The following is a 25,572-nucleotide window of genomic DNA, read 5'->3' as shown; positions in this document are numbered from 1 at the left end:
AAATTTGAATGTGAGATTAGGACATGAACTCAGTCTAGTTGCAATAAAGCAGACTAATCTCAAGCTTGGTCTCTTGCAGCCAGACTTCAAGGAGATCAAGGTTAACAAGGCCAGTAATGAGACATAGCAACACCACGTGCTTCCCGATAGGATGCATTGAGAAGGATATAACACCTCTGTGGTCCTCTTGCCAAAACTGCAAACCTGAGTTTATTCAGGAGGAAGCATCAGACAAACATACAATAAATAAGGTCATTCTACAAAGTAACTGTCCAGCCTCTTCAAAAGGATAAGGTCATGAAAGACAAAGGACCATCCCATCTTAGAGGAGACTAAAGATGATGACTAAATGCAATGGATTATGGATTGAATTCTGGACCAGCAACAAACACATTTGTGGACAATTGGTGAAATTTTCACAGCTCTGTTGATTACTTAATAGTATTGAATCATTGTTAATTTCCCAATTTGGATCATAACAACTGTAGTTATGTGAAGATTTCACCATTTTGGAAAGCTGGGGAGAAGGTATATGGGAATTCTTTGTACTGTTTTTGCAACCTAAAATTATTTCAAAATGAGAGTTAAAATTTGTGTTAAGTTTAATGAAGTTAATGGCCACAATTGATCGTATAAAGCTAGATTCCCCAGCAGAGTTGGAAAATAATTTTTCTGGTTTAATCTGGATAAACAGAAGATTACAGCACTAAATACAATTCAACAAGCATACTTGGAGAAGTTACTCAACATAATGCATAAATACAGAGTCAAGTTTGAAAAGACATAATCTTTGCCTTTTTGGAACACATAAATTCTGTCAAAACCTAAAATCTTTTTAAGAAAACAAGATGCAAAAATATTTGAAAATTTACAACACTAAAGCCACAATGGTGTAATTTAAATTATTCCCTGTACCTCAGAAGGCACTTCAGAATTCTGTGATTTATTGACATTTTTGTTATGAATAGAAATTTTCTGTGTATTGTAGGCATGCAGAGGAGCCAATTAAAACAAATGTATACGTATTAGAATGTAATATGAGATATTATCGTATGATATTCTAAATGACTAATCACACAATTCTCACAGCAGAAAATCTGATTCTTGTGTCATTTATGTACTCAAAGAAGTTTAATATGGCAATCTACTTTATATACCTTTAACTATGACAGAACATAAAAACTACCATACATGATAGTGAATCCAGGATGAAATATTCTATCTATGAGAATACTCTATTTATATGTGCCATTTGCATGATGTTTCTTCTCCTAGAAAAAGTTTTCCCTGAATTATGCATATGGAAAACTTCTACTCTGTCAGGAATCAATCTCAGCAACACCTCCTCCAAGAAGCCTTCCATCACTACCCTGGCATACATTCTTCTATGATGCCATAGTTTCATCTGTCTTCATTTTTCAGCCATAGGCATAATCACATTTTACTGTACTTTTCTATTGATTATATTTCCCAGCTAGACATGAACTACTCTACCTCAATGCCTATTCCATTGAACCATTTTAATAAATATGTAAATAAATAATTTCTCCTGTAAATCCAGGACTAGAATGGATTATTTTCAGAACCAGTCACAAAAGATAAGTAAAACGATAAAAATTTGATTGTGACCTAAGCTGATTTCGTGGGAAATTGTTTATTCCGATGCAGATGGGCTGTGAAAAGGAATTCCGGCATTGAACCCTTGCGGTATAGATTTAATAACCGGCAGAAAAAAAATAATAGAAAATACCACGCTCCCACAAGTTACTCTTGTTTGTCATGATCTAAAACAGTGTTGATTTGTTTTAAAATAAAATCCTCAAACTCACTGAGGACCCCTGAACTAAGAGTGTTTTTCATGGAGATTTAAGAAATGCTCACCTTTATTCTCATAATGAGATCTTTGAGGCAACATCAAGCACCTCAGAATCCTTTAAATACTGGTATTGGCAGGGCCATGTGGCACTCCAGTTAGGTCTCTGTGGGAATGTTTGGTCCTATAATTTGCCCAGAGCATACGTCTTCTATTTGTGTCCCTGTTGTCTGTCTTGGAAACCGGTGCCCGAATAATGAAAGATTAATGAGATCGTCTTCAGCCCTGCTTTCGGCAATCACATTTGTCCCTCATCATTCTGCTTCCCCGGCCCTGACATTTAGCCTCTCCTTACACTGCTGTCTTGATATTACAAATTGTGCTGGGTAATTTCCCCCAGCCAAAATAGGAGATTTAGAAGCATCAGGGAGTTCTGGAAATCTATCCTGCGCCTCACAAAATGCTTCCTGTCCTGGCTTAACAGCCCGAAGGGAGAGAAGAAATGAGTCTATGTCGGGGTGGGGGAGCTCTACAAATAATAAAATTACAAGACCCACAGAAGGAAAAAAGCTTGGTTTTCTTTCTAAGAATTACTATCTTGACACCCTATAACTAATATTAAGTTGGGAAATTTTTTAAACATTACTTTGCCTACCTACCTTAATGTGACAAGATTAGTTTCAGCAGTCTGGCTTTACAAAATTATTTCCTGAAAAAAAAAAATATTTTAGCTGGTAATTGATACTCTTAACCTTGGTGGTAAAGAAGTTTGTGTTTTATTTTTTAAAAAGGGGCTAGGGTGTGGGTGGGAATTAGCTGACTTAATCTGGCGCGACGTATGCATAGTACATTCCTTATGCAGAGGAACTCCCAGGATCCTGTATCCTCATCAAATGCCAGAGAAAGTGGATTTATATGAAAGATTATTTATGTAGCTATGGCAACAGCTTACTGAATCTATTTCTCTCTCTCTCTCTTTCTCTCTCTTAACGAATTGCCTAATTTTTCTAGTATCACAGAGATACTGTTTTGGTTAAACTTTGCATGGGTGTTAAGTTATTTCGTAAAAGTTGTTCTGTATGTTTAGCAAATAAATACTGTGCTATCCACTAGGATTTGGAGCTAGAAGATACGGGATCTAACCTCTCAGTTCTAATACTTTATCCCTTTTGGAAAAGTCACTTAACCTCTTTGAAACTCAGTGTTCTTACTGGTGAAATAAGGATAATACCTACTACAAAATTTTTGGTGAGGCTCAAGTGAGATCATGTACAGGAAAGCCTTTTGGAAACGAAAATGGCATTACATCATTGTTACCTGCTATTGTCATTGCAGTTTCACAGTATTTTCACAGTCCCTGTCTTCAAAATTCAGAATGTTTGGGTTTTAGAAAGGGATTTAGTACATATGGCAATTATTAGATTCAGTTGGGTCTGGGATAGCAACTCATAATCAAACACATTAATATTTCTGGACAAAAATAGACAAATATTTCTACTAAGTGTGATAAATAAAGACAATGTGTAGCTTCACAAACATTTAAGACAGGCTTTCCTTTCAAATCCATTACAGAAGTGTTTCATTTTAATAGCTTTTCAAATGTTTGAACTGGATATGAGAAATAGTCAATCTATATTCCCATGACTTCAATATTAAATGCCATTCCTTTTTGGGAAGTCCATGCAGACTCTGTTTTTAGGGAATATTTATTAAATGTCTTGGTGTCTATGGGAGACCTGCTCATCATGTCGTATAAACATTGGAAGAGCAACAACAACAAAAGAAAAAAAAAAAAAAAAAAGAAGAAGAAGGAGAAAAGAAAAAAAAGACAGGACAGCATCAAAATTTTAAAAACATTTGTCATCAAAGGACATTATCAAGGGATTGAAAAGGCAACCTGCAGAATAAATCATAATATATCTGGTAAGGGTGTAGTATCAAGAAATTATAAACAATGGGAGCTCCTATAGCCAGAGACTTCTGGAAAATATGTATCTTTCAGCTGCTAGACAAATAGTTGCCACTATGAAGTTATGGTTAAAAACAATGTAAAAGAACAAGAAGTGCTAAATGAAAAAATGTCTTTTATGGCTCATTATTTTGAAATACCTTTGCCCTCTCTTCAGTTTATTTTAATTCACGAATACAGTTGTTCACTTAACAACAGGGGAAATCTCATTCAAGCTGATAGGCAGCCCTGCTTGTGTTTTCATTGTTCCTCCTCTAAGCATTGTTTTCTACTCTGTTTGTTAGGGCTTTTTGCGTCTATTGTACATACAAAGCATTTCCAAATCGCCTTTGAAGGAAGCAGTTTGACATGCTAAATTAAACGAAGCTCCAGAGACATTTGTTTTAGGCAGCAAAACAAACTCAACTAGACACACACAAAATGCCGAGCCCATCAGATCTGAAACTGTATTTCTTCTTGTCTGCAAGTTAAACAGCAGTAATGTAAATGAATGCGAATCGCTTGGCGAGGTGTGAGAAAATAAGCTGCAAATAAAAACAAAGCTGGCAAGTGAATGTTGAAACTGGTGGAATGTGATGATAAGGCAATGGGTGGGGATCTGAGCCTTCATTAGGGATCCTCATTTCTCACTCATTTCATTTCCAGTTATAAAGTCCAGTGAAATGGATTTTGGTAATTGCAAAGTTGATTGCTACAACAGTTTAGGGGAAATGAATACTGCAATTACTTTTTCTCTTTCTCTCTCTCTTCTCCCTCTCCCACTCTTTTGTTACATCCACGGAATTTTCAGAGAGCTTTTCCAAACTATCGGAAGGATCTTACTCATCGGTAGTTTTTACATTTCTATGGCCTGCGGGCTCTAGTACAATTTTGTCCTTTAAAAATGAGGCATGATACCATCACCAGATGACAAACCAGAGCTGCAGTCTTGGTATCTTGGATATATAACTCTTCATACTACCAAGAAAATAAAAAGAAAACAAACAATCTCTAGTTGTCTAAATAAAGTTTCTATAAGGAAATAACGGAGGAAAGCAGATTTATTGGATATTAATGGTGACAGGATATAGGTTACAAACCTTCACATCAAGGGTGCTGATTAAATTGTACTCCAAGTTCTTTCTAAATTAAATTTATTATGATTAAATGGTAACCATTTAAAGTAGATTCGGTGGGACTGATCCAGTAGTCAGTTTTTCAAATTAAACAAAGAGAAACACCTCTGTTAGGTGTTGACATTTGTTTCCTGTCAGGCTCAGAAAGCATGCTAAGAATTGGCTGGATCATGGAAACAACAGTACCGTGTACTTCTTCATGAGAATAGTCCAGTTTCAAAATGACTGGCGCAGCCCTTTTACGGTCAGTTGAAGGCACAGGTGGGGAATGATATATGGGAATCCTGGCAGAATCAGATCGACTTCCAGCCTAAGGGATCACATCCCCCATGCCCAAGTTCTACCCTACGTCTATGAGACGTGATCCCATATTCTTATTCAAGAAAGGCAAAGCAAAATTTTAAGATAAATGTTTACTGTAATAACTCTAATGAGTTGGACAAGCGAATTTGACCTTTTTGACTGCAGTCATCAGGTTTAGGACACAAGCAAAGCTCAGTAGGCTATATCTAAATTCAGTCACAAGTGAGTCTTTCTTCCCTGTTTGGTTGGCTCTTAATTGCATAAATAGCCTCTGCCACTTTGCTCTGTCTCTCCTTGGAGAAGGTTTCTTATTGTGAAAAATAAGTCACACAGAATGTTTAATTCACACAGAGTCAGGCAAATACTGTCTTTCTCAAATCCTGAGCAGCTACAATTTCATGGTATGATGGTTTATGTGTCAACTTTACCGGGCTACCAGATGCCAGGACATTAAGCTAAATATTATTCATATTATCTTGGATGTGTCTGTGAGGTGTTTCTGGATGAGAATAACATTTGAACTGGTAAACTGAGTATAGCAAATTGCCCCCGTAATGTGGGTGGGAGTCATCCAATCAGTTTGAACGCCTACATAGAACAAAAAAGCTGAGTAAGAGAAAATTGTTCCTGCCTGACTGCTTGAGCTGAGCCATTAGTCTTTACTGACCTTCAGGGTCAAACTAAAACATCAGTTCTTTCTGAGTCTCAAGACTGCTGGCTTTCAGATGAGAACTTACACCATCAGCTCTCCTGGTTCTCAGGCATTCAGCTCAGACTAGAAGCAGACCATTGGTTCATCTGGGTCTCCAGCTTGCTGACTTGAACACCTTGGGGCATCTCAGCTTCCATAAGCATCTGAGCAAATTTCTTATAATAAATCTCTATAATATTACATAGTCCATATTATATAAATATGTATTATAAATGCAAATATGTCATAATATAAATATATAATATTGAAACAAATAGTATAAAATATATATAATACATAATATATAAAATAATACATAACATATATTATGTGTTATACTATATAATATATATATGAAAACAGAAACAGATTCTCCAAAGAAACAGCATCAATACTTAAATACTAGAATATGTTCACCTTGGCTCTGATGGGACCAACCATTATCTTGAGCTTCTGATGGCATTAGCAGAAGACACCTAGAAAATGTTTCATTAGTTTTTCAAGTTTGAAAATGGGATGCTTATTATGAACTTACACAGTAACCTTATATGTTTGTGCTTTGAACAAATACTATACCACTGGCGGAGATTTTTCTAATTTGCATGTTTTGCTACATAATTACAGTAAAAATTAGCATTGTGAAATACCTGCTATGTACTAGGAATTATACTGAGATCTCTGCAGAATTTTTTAACCTACCAATAAAGTTGTAAATGATGAGGAAATGGCATTCAGAGTCATTAAATAACTTGCCCATAATCATTCATTCAGTGGTTAGAACAAAAAACACATGGGTCGACTTGATACTGCCAACCCCTGGAACGGGTAGAAAAATAGTAACAGGAAGTATCAGGAAAAATAGTAACAGGAGGTATTTGATTCCATTGGGAAGAAATGAGTAGTAGTAAGCTTGTATTTGTCACCCAAGATATGGTTAACACTCTGTTCATCTCCTCATCTTTATCCTACTTACAGAGCAAGATTTCACTTAGCCCTCTGTTCTTCTATTATCCCTACAAACTCATAGAGAGAAATTCAAGCCAAAACAGGTTGCAAGACTCTCTTTTTGGGGCCATAATGGTGCTGTGCCTCAACTGAAATTTGAAAGGAATGAAAACTCTTTCTACATATTTTTTTAAAGAGAAATTTATAACATATATAGGGTTCATATGCTGTTATAAATGCCTCTACACTTGTGATTTTATGTTGGGAGTCGGAGGGACAAGTGAAAAGCAGAAATCCATTAAGTAATTTCACACTACCAAAGTCAATTTTCCATTTTTGTAGATAATTTGTCTAATTTATAAAATAAGGACTTTGAATAAGATTGTCTCTAATATTCCCCAGGATTAATGTTGTTGGTATAATTCTATTTTTTAATCCCACAAATATCTAAGACATTGTTTCATATTCCTCTTTCTATAATCACTTTTTAATTGACTTTTCTCAAACCTTTAGCGGTTGAAATTTATGAAATCTTTTAAATTTATAAATTCAAAAGACCTTACTCAGGCCCATTCTTCCTGAGTCCCATGAGGTATTTGGCACTGGATGCCATCCAAGACATATATAGAGATGTGTTTTTATGCATTAGTGTAATGTTGTAGGGAAAGATCCCATTGATTTCATCAGAATCTTCATCACATTTCATGGCACAGGAAATAAATCCTTTAATTGATGCAATAGTAAAAATAAATAAATCAAATAGAAAGTCACTGGAGACCATTATTAAAGTAGCTCCGTGAAGTGCTTCAGATAAAACAATGTACTGTAAAAACACATTGAAAGGTAAAAGAAAACTGATGAATTGGCAACACCAGATGTAGTCAATAATTTTCAGAGGGAGAGCTCTCTTTTTTTAATCACCTGAATCAGATCTGTGGCAATAATTTGTTAGTGACATTCGCAACGCTCATCTGCCAGGATGTGTAATGATCATCAATTGATTTCCTTTATTTTCTAGAATGTCTTAATGGGTTTATCTAAGTTGACACACTGAGTTGTGGTAGATCAGTCTACAGTATGGGTTTCCAGATCCTTTCACCCAAATCCTTGCCACCATTTTATATCATTTCTTAATGCTTTACGTATGCACTTAGCAAGTCAGAAGCATAATCTTATATCTTTTAACATGATGTGGCTAACAAGAGTTTGGGCTTTGACTCACAGGACCTACGTTCAACCCAGTTTCTTCCCCTGCAAAGTGGAGCTAATATCACATTCACCTCACTGTGCTTTTGATGCGAGGATGCATACAAAGCACTTTACAGTGCTTTGGAAGAGCACAGCCCACAAAAAGAGGTCCATAAATACTGGTGTAATTATGATTATGATAATGACACTTGTATTGCTCTGCACGGTACAATATAACATCATGGTAAAAAATGAGGGCTTTGAGATTGCAAAGGGCTGAGTTCAAATCAAGCATCACTCTTTCCTAGCTGTGGAAATGCAGGCAAGTGTTATTATCATTGCAGGAACAAGACCCATAGAACAGATGAATAAATGAACTGACATTTGCGATTCACCATGCTCACTCTTAGAAAATATTCATCCATGGCTACAATGACTGTGTCATTCTTTTTTTTTTTTTTTTTTTTCTTGAGACAGAGTCTCACTCTATTGCCCAGGCTGGAGCGCAGTGGCACGACCTCGGCTCACTGCAACCTCCGCCTCCCAGGTTCAAGCGATTATCCCACCTCAGCCTCCCGAGTAGATGGGATTACAGGCATGCACCACCAGGCCCGGCTAATTTTGTATTTTCATTAGAGATGGGGTTTCACCATGTTGGCCAGCCTTGTCTTGAACTTCTGACCTCAGGTGATCCGCCAGCCTTGGCCTCCCAAAGTGCTGGGATTACAGGCATGAGCTGAGGTGCCTGGCCATGACTGTGTCATTCTGCATTTAAAGACTATTTTCCCTTTTATCTCAGTAGTCACAGAAGGAGTTAATATGCATGTCACACCTCCCCCTTGGCCTAAATCTCAGCAAGTAGCTGTTGCTTTGGCAAAGACACAGCTTCCCAGGTGCAAGCAGTAAATTGCCCCATCCTTCGTGAATAAGCTTTTTGTAAACAAAAGTAACAAGTATCCAACGCCTTGGAATTCAAGACAGCCAAACTGGCCAGGCGCGGTGGCTCACCACTCTAATCCCAGCACTTTGGGAGGCCAAGGTGGGTGGATCACAAGCTCAGGAGTTTGAGACCAGCCTGGCCAACATGGCGAATCCTCGTTTCTACTAAAAATACAAAAATTAGCACTGGCGCAGTGGCACGTGCCTGTAATCCCAGCTACTCTGGAGACTGAGGCAGGAGAATCCCTTGAACCCAGGAGGTGGAGGTTGCGGTGAGCCGAGATCGCACCACTGCACTCCAGGCTGGGCAACAAGAGTGAAACTCCATCTTAATAAAAAAGGAAAAAAGAAAACCAAACCAAGGAAGATATAAAGCGAAATGAAGATTTGGAAGGATTCTCCTTATCTATTAATCTCTCCTGGTCAAAATATTTTTTTTTATCACCAAAATGATGCTGTAAATTCCACAGTTGTGGCCAGAAGTTCATATGATACTGCCATCAATCCATGTGATAATTTGAATTCTCACAACATACTCTGTTCATGTAAAGGAGAATTTGTCAAGGAGCCACAGTAGTACCTCACAGACCTCTAGGAAAGGAATATTTTGCAACTATGTGAAGAATCAGGAGAAAAAAATCAAAGTTCCCATCATCTGATTTTTTTGTTTGTTTGTTTGTTTGTTTGTTTTTGAGACGGAGTTTTGCTTTTATGCCCAGGCTGGAGTGCAATGGCATGATCTCAGCTCACCATAACCTCTTGCTTCCTGGGTTCAAGCAATTCTCCTGTCTCAGCCTCCCAAGTAGCTGGGATTACAGGCATGCACCACCACGCCTGGCTAATTTTGTATTTTCAGTAGAGATAAGGTTTCTCCATGTTGGTCAGGCTAGTCTCAAACTCCCGAGCTCAGGTGATCTGCCAGTCTTGGCCTCCCAAAGCGCTGGGATTACAGGCGTGAGCCACCACGCCAGGCCCATCATCTGATTTCATAGCAGTAAAAACTTAGGTTTGAAAATGCTCTATTATACACATCTGGTTGGAACTACCTAGTTTAATCCTGATTAACAATTCTGTGAGGCAGATATCATTATTAGTCCATTTTAGAGATTAGAAAATTGAGTTGAGGAGAGGTCAAGTAATTTGCTAACACCAGGAAGTGGTAGAGCTAGGCTTTGCTCTCTGATGCAAATCCTGGCCTTTTGAGTCTGGACTGTATTACCTCTTGCTATGCTCTGTGCAGCACTGCATTGTAAAATCCAGCAGATTGTTTGCAACTGGTATCTCTTTTCATTTGCTGATTTCTGATGGGACTTCTTAAAAGTATGCTGAATTTCACTATCCAGGTCAAAATCCATCAGGAAATATCTATCTTGATGTTGATACCACCACTACATTAAGTTGTTGCACATTAGAAAGAGACAACTCATCTATTGGAAATGAATCCCAGATTCTCCTTTGCTTTCCTAATTCCTTAACTTTCAGAAAATATGTCCAGATTTTCCAGGCTCTCAACATTATTCAAATAGAGCAAAAAGGATCAAAGAGCAAAATCAGGAGAAACAATGTTGTTTGGGTGTTTTGATTTTAAAAAATACAAAGGCTGTCAAATCACTTTCTGGACTTGTGAGCTTGAAATTCTTTCTCATTAACAACTACAGGTAATAAAATAAAACCAGCATCACCTTCAGAAGAATTTATTATTTCTCCTTCCCTTATGTGCTAGGAGGGAGCATGCTTCCCTGATGCAGCTGTTTCAGAGGCCTGGGGCCTGCTTCACCTCTGGGGACATTAGCTCTAACCTTTCCATCTACTGGATTTAATCATATAACCATGTAATTAAATTCCAATAGTCAAGTTTCAGGGGCAGGGAAGCAAGGGCTGGGCCAGTTCCATTTAGCCCAAACAGATGGCAGACACTGCTCCTAAAACAGCGTGCTCAGATCGCATGTTGCTAGCATTTGTGTTGGGTCCCCATTAAACACAAGTAACAAAAGGTACAGTCAGTCTGCTTAAGGAATGAAAGCCTCTTCACCTGCTTCCATGAGATAAGGTGCAATGTATTTTTAATGTACACTTTTATCTTTTCTTGACAGTCAAGATTGTTTCCACGTGATAGCCAAACCATAAGGTAAGCAAAGCTAATGGGTTTGATTTGTAGACAGCATATGGACCCCTAGGTTCCAATTAATGTGTTCTTTCTTTTTCTCTTGCCTAAAGCTTTTCAAATCTTGATGAGGAGCTTTCAGGATTGAGTTTAAAGATGCTTCTTCAATTTGTTTAACTGTTGTTAATAGCTAGGTGTTATTTCAACATCTGGTTAAAGTCTGTTTTATGATTTTACCAAGAAGACATCAGCAACATCTCCCACCTTGTTAAATTAACAATGCTGTGTTGAGAATATAGTAAAATTGGGGTTTCCATACACTGCAGGTAAATCTGTAAGTTAGTAGTACAAATTTCATTGAAAGAATATGACAGTGTAAAATAAAAGCTTACAAATTCATTCCTTTGCCCAAATGTTCCACTTAATTGAAATGCACAAGCAAAACAATGTACATATTGCCTTATATATGATACTGAAAAAAAGACATCTAAATACCCTTCACCGGACCACTGATTAAATAAATGTTGTTACATTAATAAGATAAAATACTATGTTTGAAAAGTATATTTTATAAAGATAAATTGCTCAAGTAGGATGCAAATCTGCTTAAATGTATTATACCATTTTTTATGAAGAGTATGCATAGAGATATGAAAATAGTAAAGTTAGTTAGATCTGGCTGATAAGAATATGGGTAACTTTTATTTTGTACTGTATGTACTTTTTTCAAATTGTCAATGATAAGTAAACACTACAATTACATAGACAAAGTTATTTACAAAATGATAACATGGCATTGTCATAGCTGTCTCAAATCCATGCTATTAGTCATTAAAAAAAAAAAATCACAATAAGAAAAGACAGTCTTTTCATTCCCCAGGAACTCAGCAGAACAAGTTTGGCATAGACATAAACATCAAGGTATTATCTTTACGAATTTGTATTTTAATATGCCTTGCCTTAAGTGAAATCATTCTGATTTCATCAGACGACCTCACAAACAAGACTATAAATGACATTAAGTCCATTAATACAAAGTGATGTTGACTTGAGATGAGCAATAACATTTAGGAATCATATACTGTTAGTATCAAGAAAGATAATTATAGGTACAGTTTCTTTGTACTTCAATTAAAAAGATAGACATCATTTTGCTATGTTTTCTTCATTCATTTCTAGAAAGTTTGTTACTCAGCTCTGTTCTTAATGTCTCTAATAGCAACACACAGAGAAGGAGTCACACACATCAACTTATCCTCAAAACATCCCTGCAACACAAGCCAGGAGTGGAACTTAGAAGAGCACAGAGGTTAAGTGACACAATCAAAGTGACTCTGTGGCTGAGTGCTCTTAATAGTCTACATCTCCAGTCTCCGCGTGGGCTCTCTCCAAGGTGGCTTTGGTGAAGGAGACGGTTCACTTGGACCAGGGTTTCTTTCATGTGCTTTTAGGAAAAGGCAGCAAGTTTCAGTAGCAGTGTGGAGAATACTAATAGATCACCTAGTGGAGGTATTTTTAGCTTTGTAAGTTTTCCTTAAATCTCCGAAGGATACAGTTAAATTGAGATGCTAGAGATCACTTGCTAGGAAGTTTAGTTTAAACGACTTAATGGAGCATCCATCCATGTTCAATGAGTTGACATAGAACCTCCGGATATTCGTCACCCAGGTGTGACTAGCCAAATGGCATCCTATTGATGGCACCAGAAGATTTCTCATCTAGAATGACAAAATTGGTACTTCTCCAAGTTACATCTGTTCCCTAGCAAAGCTATTTTTGGGGGTAGGGTTACAACTTTGCTCAAAACATTTCATTTACATATGTGACTCAAAATATCTTGAGCCTATCTGTATACAAGTCCTCAAGTAGTTCACAAATTAAAAATGTTTAAAAAGAAAAGGTGTTCTGACTTCAAATGCATAATTATAGATGTCTGGAACCATTTGCTGCCTTCTTTCTTTTAGGTAATGGCCATTATCCGAGCCATTGCATATCAGCTGACTTGAGTTAAAACCTTAATATTCCCTTATTTGTTCTCATGTGATTAAAGGCAACTTCCATTCACAGAATGAGCTATGACATTCCCCAAGCTGAACAAATCAAAAGGCTAACAGTTCTATAACCTCAGAGTTCAATGAATGTAAAGTAAGGTGTTCTTACATTGACTAATGACCAAAAAACACGTTAATCTCCTAGAGGGGAAGATTTGCCAAGCAGAAACTTTTAAAATAATAGAAAAGAAAATTCATTGATACTTTCTGGATTCTTATAAATCAGTGAAAATATTTTATGCTTATTAGTTTGGCTATATATTCATTCTCAGAAACTTAATTGATATAACTTACTGTGAACAAAAGCCACATGTGAAAATCCATGATTGATTCACTAATCGATGAAGTTTATATTTAACTGTAGCCTAATAAAAGTCATAATCTCTTCTTAAATGTATTTAAAGTTGTATAATATTTTATTCAGAGGCTTTTGGTCTAACGATAAAGATGGAGTTTTTTGTTTGTTTAATCAGATGAAGAACGTTATAAGAAAAAAATTCGCAAGAAAGAATTTTTCTATGGCAACAAACAAAATGGCAAAGGCAACTCTAAGGTGGAAAACTGAAATTACTTCTGAAAGAAAACTTGGTATCTTGGATATTCCTCAATGAAAAGGAAGGATGTCATAAAAAACAGAAGTTTTCCCCAAACAATTTAAAAGTTGCTTCTCAATATAAATGTTACTGCATATCAGAGCATTTAATAGTGCTGTTTGAGATTCGTGAAATAATACACAAACTCAAATCATTAAAACATCATCTGCACTAATAAGGTCATTAAAAACAGAATTATAATTGATTTTAAATAATATGTTTATGAAAGAATCTTCAGCAACATCAAACATACTTTTAATAATACTTTGTTTTGCCTCCTAAGGAGTCTTTGTTGTTCCTTGCTCAATGCTTTTTTTAATAAACAGCTGATTTAATGAGAATTATCTGGTCTACACTATTTTCCTAGTGGTGTTTTGAATCCCATGTTTTACACAGAAGACTTTTTAAGACGTATTTTCCATTAGTTCCCAGTCCTAGTGGGAAAGCATATGTAAATAGGCAGGTGATGATTACCAATAATATGTTTGAAATTCCTTTTATTGTTCAGGAAATTAAGAAAGTGTTGATTAATTTTAGAATTTAAGTCAAATACGCATGTTGGGATTTTCAGGAAACCAATAACAGGAATAAAAATAGAACATATATCTTTCAAATCAATTGAGGGGAAAATGTAAAACCTCTTTGTAAGACACACAATTTAATCATAAAGACATAGAAAGGATAAAAATGAGAAAAAAGTAACAAAAAAATCAGCCACAATAAAAGTCTGTATGATCAGATTAAGAACAATCAAAATAGAGTTTAAAGCAATAAAACAAAATATACTTCTGAGAAATTAAGTGGGTCTCTGCTTAATTAGAAAACATACGTAAGTATTCTAAAATCTTTCCAATTAATAACATAGAGTCATGATATAAGATATTATTGAAATAAATGGACACAGGTATATACATTTAACATATTATCTCAATAATCCATAGAACAGACAAACAAAGACAAAATGTGATCAGAGATAAAATGAAGCGATATTAGCTTAATCTAATGGAGTTGCATAGAATTCTGTAGATAACAATCAGGCAAAATCTCTAATTTAAAGCAATTGACCAAATTACTAAAACATAAAACAAATCACAGCAAATACACATATACACACACAAACAAACGAATACTTTCCAGGCCATATCCTTTGACTTAAATGAAAATAATTTAGAAATATGTAATTAAAGGTATCTATATACCAAAAAAACTTTGAGACATTTTCCTAAACAATTGATTAATCAACAAAGATAATTGAATTACAAGAGTTTAAAGCTGAATATTAACTTAAAATTACATATAAAAGAATAAGGGAGGCAACTAAATCAGTTCTTAGAGGGAAATCTATAGCCTTATATTAAGAAAAACAAAACAGGCCAGTAGCTCAGGCCTATAATCCTAGCATCTTAAGAAACCAAGGCAAGAGAGTATCACTTGAGCCCAGGAGTTGGAGGCTACAGTGAGCTATGATGGTACTACTGCATCCTAGACTGGATGACACAGTAAGACCTTGTCTCTTAAAAAAAGAAAAGTAAAAGAAAATTTTAATAATTATTCCAAAGAATATAGCTAGCTAACACTATTCAGCATGTATAGAGAACATGAACCAATAAGAGAAAAAATGAAGAAAATCATGAACAGATAATAAACAAATAAAAAAGAAATTTAAACACAACAGGATCTGGGGAAGTACAAATTAAAATCAAAATGAGACTTCATTTTTATCACTCACGTAAATACTTAAATGCTTTGCAATAGGAAATGGCAAGCATGTGAAAGTGGAAACTCGTATTTTTCCAGTAGTAAAGAAAATTGGTACACATTAGAGAACAATTTTACAATATTTAGTAAAGTTCAAAATGAAAATTGGATGTTCAATTTTAGCAATTCAAATTCTAGATATACTGTGTGTGTTTAGGAACGCTCATACCTGACACCAGAAGACATTAAAAGAGTGTTCATTGAAGGATAGTTTATGATACTAAAAAATGTAAAACAGTGGGAAATGTTCATCAATATAATACAGTAAAATTAAAATACCTATATATTTTAAATACATATGTATTTATACAATAACATATTATAATGTATTGAAAATGAATGAATTAAAGGAGCATGGAAACATTTCAACAACAGGATATTGAGCATAAAATAGCAAAATGTAGAATGATTCATTAAGTTTGAAATTGTATGAATAAATTTAAAACATGTAAAATAAGACTATACTGTACATAATACATTTGAACGTAGTAAGTATTTGACAAAGCAAAGAGGATAGTGTGACAGGTGAGGGGCTCAAGGGCTTCAATTGTATTTGTATTTTTTAATGAATAAAAGCAATGAAGCAAATTTAGGATGATATTAAGTTCAGACAAGGCTGGTTAATGTGTACATGAGTGTTCCTTTTATTACTTTGTTTACTTTCTTGTGTTATTAAAATATTTTTAACAAAAAAGAAAATAATGAAATAATATAGCAACAAACTTTATAATCATCTAGGACAGAAATGTTTCATTCTTCTTCAGAATATGAAAAAGTATTTTATGTGTATAAGATGTACATTAAAAAACACAAGTAATTTATTGCCTTTACCCAAAACACTCTCTCTCCTTTGAAATTAGTTGATACAACTCAGGTAAAGAAAAAAGAAGAACTCACCATTGACACAAAAATATTAATGATATACGGTTCATTAAATTTTACAGTGAAAAAAAGTGTGGATAGTAACACAAATTCCAATATGAAAGAATTTATCTTACAATCCTTTGCCTAAAATCAATACAATCAAAACAACATTCTCGTTTTGATTCTGAACTTTGTGTTTGTTAGGATCAATCTGGCATCATCTTTGCTCATCATTGAAAAACTTAATCCAATATATTGTATGCTACTGATAACAAATATGGTTAAGGAGTTCATCTGACAAAACACTCTGAACAATTTTGAATTAAATTCTGCCTCAAGACACACATATCCATCTTGGTTCCTGATTATCTTCTTGTTTTTCAAACTATTAAAGCACACAAACCAAAAGACCAATGGATGCAAGTAAGAGTTACAGCATCTGCAACAGATTTTATCTGCTTCAGGCTAGTTCTTTCAATGAGCTATCACATCATCAAAATTTGAGTCAAGTGATTTCTACTCAAGTAAATTGTTACCTGGAATAAATACATAGGGGCTTTCTGGAGGAAACTGTAGAAAAGAAAATTAATAGTTTGTAAATTTCCAGAGAAATACCATTTGACCCAGCCATCCCCTTACAGGGTATATACCCAAAGGATTATAAATCATGCTGCTATAAAGACACATGCATACGTATGTTTATTGCGGCACTGTTCACAATAGCAAAGACTTGGAACTAACCCAAATGTCCATCAGTGACAGACTGGATTAAGAAAATCATTTCTAAAAGGTATATTTTTACATGTATGCTTCTGCAATCAGACTACAGAAAACTGATGCTCTCCCTGTTGATCTTAAATTATATTGAGGTAATAGGCATATTGACAGGGAGAGTATCAAAACTGGAGCATTGCCTATAGCCAAAATATTTTGCATGGGTGTTATGATGCAAAGGAATTGGTAAATTATAATAGATCAGTGAATTCTGTGACTGCTCACACATGGTTTAAAGTCTATTCATTCAGAAAAATGTTATTAAATTCCTCTTATGTGCCAAGCATTGTGTTAAGTACTTATCAAAATAAATTCTTAAATTCCTGGATCTTATCACTTAATGGGAGACAGGCATTAAAAACACAATCACAGAGGTAAATGGCCACTTAGAGTTGACATCATTGGTGGAGTCCTGTGGGCGGTTAGGGTGGCAGACAGGACATCTCATCTGTGTTTGGTAAGAGGTCCAGTTCAGGAAATAAAACCTACCTAGTTATTTAGGGAAAATGGGCAATTATATACTTAGAAAAGTATGGAAGAACTAAAGGAGAAAGAAAAGGGACTGCCAGTGGAAGTGTTAAGTTCAATAGCACATCTGAGTGATTTCTCTCTGGGAATCAGGAAAACACAGCTGCACCGTATAGCCACCATCTCCACCTCAACTTCCCTTGACACTCATGTCTTAGTAAACTTGCTAACCAAACCAGCAACACAGAGATGGCCTCTGCCTCATTTTTGCCTTTCAAAATATATATTTAATGGGAAACCTCATTACTATTCCGACCTCTACCAACAAGGGACTCTGGGAAATGCACTTGTGGGCTTATAGCTTCTTTAGTACAAGATGACCCCTAGAAGGATATGAAAATAGATGCCAAATACTAAATCCAGTACAGTACACACTTTGTACCTAGAACTTAGACTTGAAAAAAGTAGCAATAACAGCATTCACCTGCCTAACATACAGTAACTATTCCTTATGCAATTAGAATTAGACTTACACTGTCCCCAAATTTTGTTAGTCACTGAATTCATAGCTGGGTTTTCTTTAACCTTCAATTCCAATCATAGTTTCAAGCTGACAGTCTGTAACTTGAGGGACAAATTACAAATGTATCCCAATTTTTATAAAATTGTAGGGAAAAAGAAAGAGGTGAAAAGTCAGTACATGCATAACAAGGCAAGGAAGAGAACAGGAGTAGTTATTAATTTCTTATTCTACAACTGGCCGTGAGATCACAGTTGTTTATGACACTGTCCTCTTCCCATTTCATAGAACTTTTGACATCAGCTAGCACTGTGACTAATTAGAGCTCTGCCCAGCAGGGTGACCCGAATCCTAATTCCTGAGGGGTTTTTATCCTTAGTGGTTCTGCCTGTATGTGATTGTGATAGTTGTCCATTTAACTTTTGACAGAAAAGCATGGAAGTTCTTAGAGATGCTTCTGTAAAATTCCCTGGGTCCCATACATACATCTCCTTGTCTGTAGGAACAACTTACTCTTCTTAATAATCAGGACCAATTGTTCCAGTTAATACAGATAACTTCTTTGCTTATAGGCATAGAAAGACCAAATTATTCAGTGGTAATCATGGAGTTCAAAGGAATCATTGTTGTGTCCTCTTGGAAGAGAAACATTCTTCCTTTGACTAATAAGATTTCTAAGCCATCATATCCCAACATAATGTGGATAGAGAGCTAAATATTGTGAGTGATGCATAGGTGAAAAATGAGTGTTATCTCTCCCAGTTCCATCCCTTGAGTTTTAAACACATATAATTTGGTATAATTTACATATATTGTACTGCTGGGCAACATTCAATTCCGCTATAGAAAACAAGAAAACAAAACTCATACATTAAGTAAGTTAATAAACTATAAGGCATATTAAGCAAAGGTAAAATGTATGTCTTGTGCATACTAAACATAGATAGAAAGGAAAGACCAAAAGATGCCTAACATTCATAATATACTATGTATACATGGGGTACCTCAGGTACCTTCATACACTACATGTACACGAAGCATAAGGGATACTAAAATTCTATAAGGTTGTGGATCAGTTGCACATTAGTGACATCCATCCTGAACTGACATGCACTTTGTCTAAGAAAGAGAAACAAAATTCATAGCTGTTCATCAAGTAATTGGGAAGCTATAGCTTTGGCCAGCTGTGCATGTATGTGTCACTGTGTTTCTTGGACAGAGTATGTTGATCCCAGGCAACTTCCATATCTTAAGGCCCTTCCTTAAACTTCAGTTCTAGTCCACATAACCATGCCATCAGAGAGGAAGCATGATAAAGTCAAGAGACAGAACCAACCTGGCCAACATGGTGAAACCCCATCTCTATTAAAAATACAAAAATTAGCTGGGCGTGGTGGTGGGCACCTGCAATCTCAGCTACTCAAGAGGCTAGGGCAGGAGAATTCCTTGAACCTGGGAGGCGGAGGTTGCAGTGAGCCAAGATTGTGCCACTGCACTCCAGCCTGAGCGATATAGCAAGACTCCATCTCAAAAAGAAAAAAAAAAAAAATCAAGAAGCCCTGAAAGAGAAAGGCCAAGGAGGAAGATGATCTGATTCTGAACTCAAGATTCAAGTACTATGGTTCATTCTACCCACTTTTACCTTCTTCTAAGAGGATTGCAAACCTACCTCATCCTTTCCTCCCTTCCTTCTCGTGATTTGTTTTAAACTGATTCATAAACCATCTGATTTCAGTATCTTAATTTGGTCTGGGAGCTTCTCTGTCCAATGACATCTGAGATTACCATGAGCTTAGGTAATTCCTCACATCATATTTAACTACAGACAAAAAGGGCCAGGTATTGGCCACTAATTCAGATCATACCTCTTATTCTGAATGACAGTGTCCTCAACTTCCAATGACAGCTTCACCCACGTGGCACTCTAACTGATTTTTTCACAGTCCATTATAGTATTTTTAAAGGCTGGTTGCTTCAGGCCACTTGTGGTGCGTGGTAACAGTGACTCTTATTGGCTTGAGTTCATTTTCTTAACCTCCGTGCCATAAACAAATCCACTGTTTAAAAGCAATATTGTATGGTTCACCATAATAATGTCCCATTAAGTAAGTAAACAGATGCAAAGGCATGGTTACAAGGCAGGTAAATCTATATACAGAGTAATTTTCTATTTCAATATGGATAGTTGTCCTTTGCATAAGGGAAGAAGTCCACTGTCATCACCTGCCATTAAATAGATTGCTGAACCTCCTGGTGAATGGTGCAATATGAGGGTATCAGAAATTTGGCTCTTAGGTACTCAGTATTGACTCTACCAGATGAACTATGTTGTTGAATGTATATGTTACCAACGTCTCTGCTATCATAAACTTCTCATTCATGAAGTCATTGAGCAAGACATGGGGAGGGTGGCTGGGAAAAGAGACAGCTGACATTCATATGATAGATGACCTTATCTACTGAATCACTGAAAGATTCCTCAACTAGGGAGGTCTTCTGAAAAGAAATTACATGTGGCATGAATATTCTCATAGGTTCTGCCACTCATGAACAATCCTTAACATATATTTCTTCCCTAAGTCTCCTTATTACCAATCATCCAAATTGTATCCATGCTTAGTGAAACTTTTGTTTCCAAGCAGAGTGAACAAATAGATGTACCATTCAAAGACCTGCTTACTTGGAAGTTTCTTCTTCTCTATTCTCTGAAAAGCAGGTATAGGTTGAAGAAAAGGTGGCAATTCAGCAGTATAAATTTATGTGGGAGGGTGAACACCTGCTCAAGCAACAAATGGAGCACTCAGTGAATCATATATATATATACACACACACACGCATATATACATATATACATATATGTGTACACATATATACACATGCATACATATATACATATGTATACATATATAATTTTTACTTGATGTAGGAGTTCTTCTGCCCAAGCTCAACTTTATGGTTGATCAAAACACATGATTATAATTGCAGTTGCATGACTACCCGGGATCCAGTGGCCAATAGTTTAGCCTCTTTCAGCATCATTTCTATTAGTATAAGACAAGAACTGTCCCTGACAAGGAGATTAATAATCTAAGAAACAAGATGTGATTTTGCTTCAGAACCACAGAGGTCTACACTCTTAATTTCCTACCAGATTGGCAAGGTTTTTACAAACTGCATGACCATCTGCCTGAAACACTTTATGCACCGTTGAATTTGCTGAATCATTGTAACCAAGTAGCAAAGACAGCAGCTTGGATCACAGCCTGTAAAAGCTAGAGAGTCTACTCTTCCTCAGGAACAAACCAAATTCACAGCTTTAGGGATTACTAAGTATTGAATCAAAAGTATCAAAGCAGCACATCTAAAACTAGTATATGTTGTCTTCAAACATCCAGGGAGCCCATCAAGAACAGGCCCAATTTCTTTGGAAAGGATTTCCAGACATGCCCGACTAAACTCCCAGAAATTTACAAAAGGTGGCATGTCCCTGAGTTTTATTGAAAAATTTATCTTACCTTCTTGAATGCACGTGAATTACTGAGCTTTCTAGGATATCTTTTGCTTCCAGTTCTTCCGCTTCAGTCACATGATGTTATTAAGCTGTGGACTTGTGTGACAACCTCTGGTATAAGACAATCGAGGTCACTGGGAGTAATTCGTGATATCTCCATGGGCCATGTTAATGAAAGTGAAAGCAGACTATTATAATGTTCTTTGCCTACTGAGATAAAAAGAAAGAAATTTCTAAATTGATAGTTGCATTGGAGATACCACAGCTCAGTCGAATTTGTTTCAGTAGAAACCATATCTTCCACAACAGTAGCAATTGGAATTACCACCTGAGTAAACTTACATCAATTGTATATTCTCCAAAACATAGCCAACTTCTTCAGAGATTTTTTAAAAAGCAAGTTAAATGAGGATATCTTAGAAATATCCCCTGCTGCACCTTGAATCTGGGAATTGTGTGAGTGTTAATGATACTATATTGTGCTAATTAGTCTGGCTTCAATTGCCCAAACCTGCGTCTTTCCTTCATTTGTACAATTCAGGTACAACTTAAGTTGGCTGAACATCTATATTATTCATGAAGTTATAATGAGCAATTATCCATTCTTGAAAACAGGTTAAACCCAGTTTCCTACTACTATACCTTGGATGCTTATAATAAAAACCACATCCACTCTGCTGCAACTGGAGTAAATGTTGTCATTTGTTCTCTGTCACTCCAGGATTCCATCATCCCTACTTAAACAGGGAGCAGATTGTGTGGGCAGCATCTGTACTTTCATCTCTATCTAAGAGAGGAGTGTCCTCATCAATGCATTAATAAATGCCTTAGTTAAAGAAACACCCTCTGGCCGGGTGCGATTGCTCACACCTGTAACCCAGCACTTTGGGAGACTGAGGCGGGTGGATCACCTGAGGTCAGGAGTTTGAGAGCAGCTTGGCCAGCATGGTGAAACTCCATCTCTACTAAAAATACAAAAATTAGCCAGGCGTGTTGGCCCACACCTGCAGTCCCAGCTACTTGGGAGACTGAGGCAGGAGAATCGCTCGAACCCAGGAGGCGGAGGTTGCAGTGAGCTGAGATCATGCCACTGCACTCCAGACTGGGTGACAGAGAGAGACCCTGTACCCTCTGAACTCTCTGATGAGATGTTTTTAGACATTAAAGTGAATCACATCATGGGTCACTCCAATGTCCATATCTCCCAGTTATGGACTGTATACTTATGTGCCCCTAAATTTCGTATGTTTATTTTATTTTATTTTTGAGACAGAGTCTCTCTCTGTCACCCAGGCTGGAGTGCAGTGGCTGGATCTCAGCTCACTGCACGCTCCACCTCCTGGGTTCACGCCATTCTCCTGCCTTAGCCTCCCGAGTAGCTGGGACTACAGGGGCCCGCCACCTCGCCCGGCTAGTTTTTTGTATTTTTTAGTAGAGAAGGGGTTTCACTGTGTTAGCCAGGATGGTCTCGACTCCTGACCTTGTGATCCTCCCGTCTCAGCCTCCCAAAGTGCTGAGATTACAGGCTTGAGACACTGTGCCCGGCAATTTCATATGTTGACATCCTAGCCTCGAGTGGAATAGTGTTTGAAGATGAGGCCTACAGGAGGCAATTAATCCATAAGCATGGAGTCCTCATGATGAGAGTAATGACCTAATAAAAAGAGACAGGAGAGAGCCTTCGGAAGGCAATTGTTTACAACTCAAGAAGAGGAGCATCACCAGACACCAGATCTGGAGGCACCTTGATCTTCGACTTCACAGCCTCAAGAATTGGAAGTAATAAATGTTTATTGTTTAAGCCACTCATTCTACGGTATTTTTGTCACAGCAGTCCAAACTGACTAATATACACCCTATATTTCAGATTCTACAATATGGCAAGGCTCTGGTATATGTACCCATATTGACTAATATGGCCCAATCTGCTTATGATTTTTCCTACCTGGGGTACCTCCTTTTGAGTCTGCTGCCATACATAGTCCGCAGATTTCTCCTGATTAAAAAAAAAACAAACCATTGCCATTTTTTGTTGTTATTTTAGCCTTTCCTTCCCAGTTTATACTTCATATTTAAGCCCTACTGAGACACTGGGAACCAACTCTAACTCTAGACCTGGAGGCAGTGAGGTGATCAGAACAAGCTATTTTACATTAGTTAGTTCAGGTGAGTTAGTTCTCCCCACAAAGGCAGAATCAACCTTATATAACAAAGATGAAGGAGTTCTATGGCAAGGAAGGCTCACCGGACTTACTTGGGGGTTCAGTATAGTCAGAATACTTTAAACCTACCTAACATTCCCATTATAATGCTCTTGGTTTCTGATATTTCCCACTCAATGCCCTAATTTTCACAGGGAAGACCTGGTGCGGGGGTGATTCAACTGAAATTATATTTCAGCAACAAACAAGATGAGACACTGTGTGCCATTTTCTCTTTTTTTTTTTTTTTTTGGTCAACAGCAACCTTAAAACTATAAGAAATAAAATAATGTGGGACATAATCATAGATGCTCCTTGGACCTCTGACTTGCTTTGAGCCAAGTATTTAAAACTCTGAATTTGTTTTTTTTCTTTCTATACATGCTTCAGCCTACCTCACAATTATCATTCTCATCATAAAATTCTGAAGCAATCACATTGGCCGCCAAAGCCTTGGCTTTAATGGGCTCTTCATTCCAGGTGATCTCAGGTAATAATTTCAGTTGCTGATTTTTTTCTCGTTGTAAGTCAAAAGATTATCAGTGACCCATTAGGCATGAATAGGACTGTCTCTTCTTTCAAATTCAGCCAGTTTAGGTAACCAATATCAAATGTACACCCTTAGGTAAGTAGACTCTACCATCAGTTTTAGTATCAAATACTTAATCCAACAAGATAAAGTGCAGGAAACAGAAATTATTCCAGTTATTCAAAGCAGGAGAGGTATTTAATATAGTATTAGGTATGCACAAAATCAGTGAACGAATTGGACAGGGGAGGGGGATAAATCAGGAACTACCTCTTAAACTGTTGCATCCAAGGACATACTACAGTAGCCCTTATCCAGAAACCAGGTCTCTCCTGCTACTATTAATATCACCCCTGACTTCACTGAAGGTAGTGACCAGACACTAAAACACTGATTATGGGCACCGTGCCTGACTGTTTCTTGGGCCCACGACTGACATTAGTAAGAAGAGAGCCTCCACTTCACTTTCACCTTGAAAATTTTGCATACGTGCCTGTAATTGGTAGAACCTAATTTATACGTAGAATTCAAACATAAAGGAGTCCAGCAAATGTGATCGATTCTGTCCAGAAAGGAAGATATATAGAAGGAACTGGGAATAATGAATACCATTAAGCCATATCCAGGGAAAAAGCTGGCCCTCACAGCTTTCCACCCTGGCATTAAATACCATGCTCTCTTTTTTAGCCTTTAGAGGCCATTAGGTTTTAAAGTCCTTCCCTATTGTTAGTTTTCACTTTCGTGGGTTTTAGCAGAAATAAGTCATAGACTAAATACTTTGTGGATGGGATTAGAATAATTGCCACCCACATTATGGAGAACTGCACTAGATGTAGTACATGCTTTCTATGCATTTTAACTCATTAAGTACTCATACCAGATCTACAAGGAAATTATGGCTACAGTTTAAGCAACTTGCCCAAGGTCACAGGGAGGAAAGGCCAGAAGAAAGTGAGGTCAGGATTTTCATGTAGGCAATTCAGCTGTGCTGCTGAAAAGCCTAAGGTGGGATCTGTATTTTAGAAATGTTTGTGTACACCAACTCTCTCAAGCGATTTAAGAGAGGAATAGGAGGCAGTTTCTAATGATGTGTTTGCCACACTATGTGGCCTCTGTTCTACTCAGGGAGATCAAATCTCTTTGCAGAGATGCTTGACTAATAGCAAAGACTGAGCCTGACCAGTGAGAATCTGGCACCTGTATGGAATACTCACAAAGCATATTTATTCAATAGTA

This window comes from Rhinopithecus bieti, unplaced genomic scaffold (assembly GCF_001698545.2).
Source record: "Rhinopithecus bieti isolate Rb0 unplaced genomic scaffold, ASM169854v2 scaffold_6782, whole genome shotgun sequence".
NCBI lineage: Eukaryota > Metazoa > Chordata > Mammalia > Primates > Cercopithecidae > Rhinopithecus > Rhinopithecus bieti.
This window is presented reverse-complemented; position numbering follows the sequence as displayed.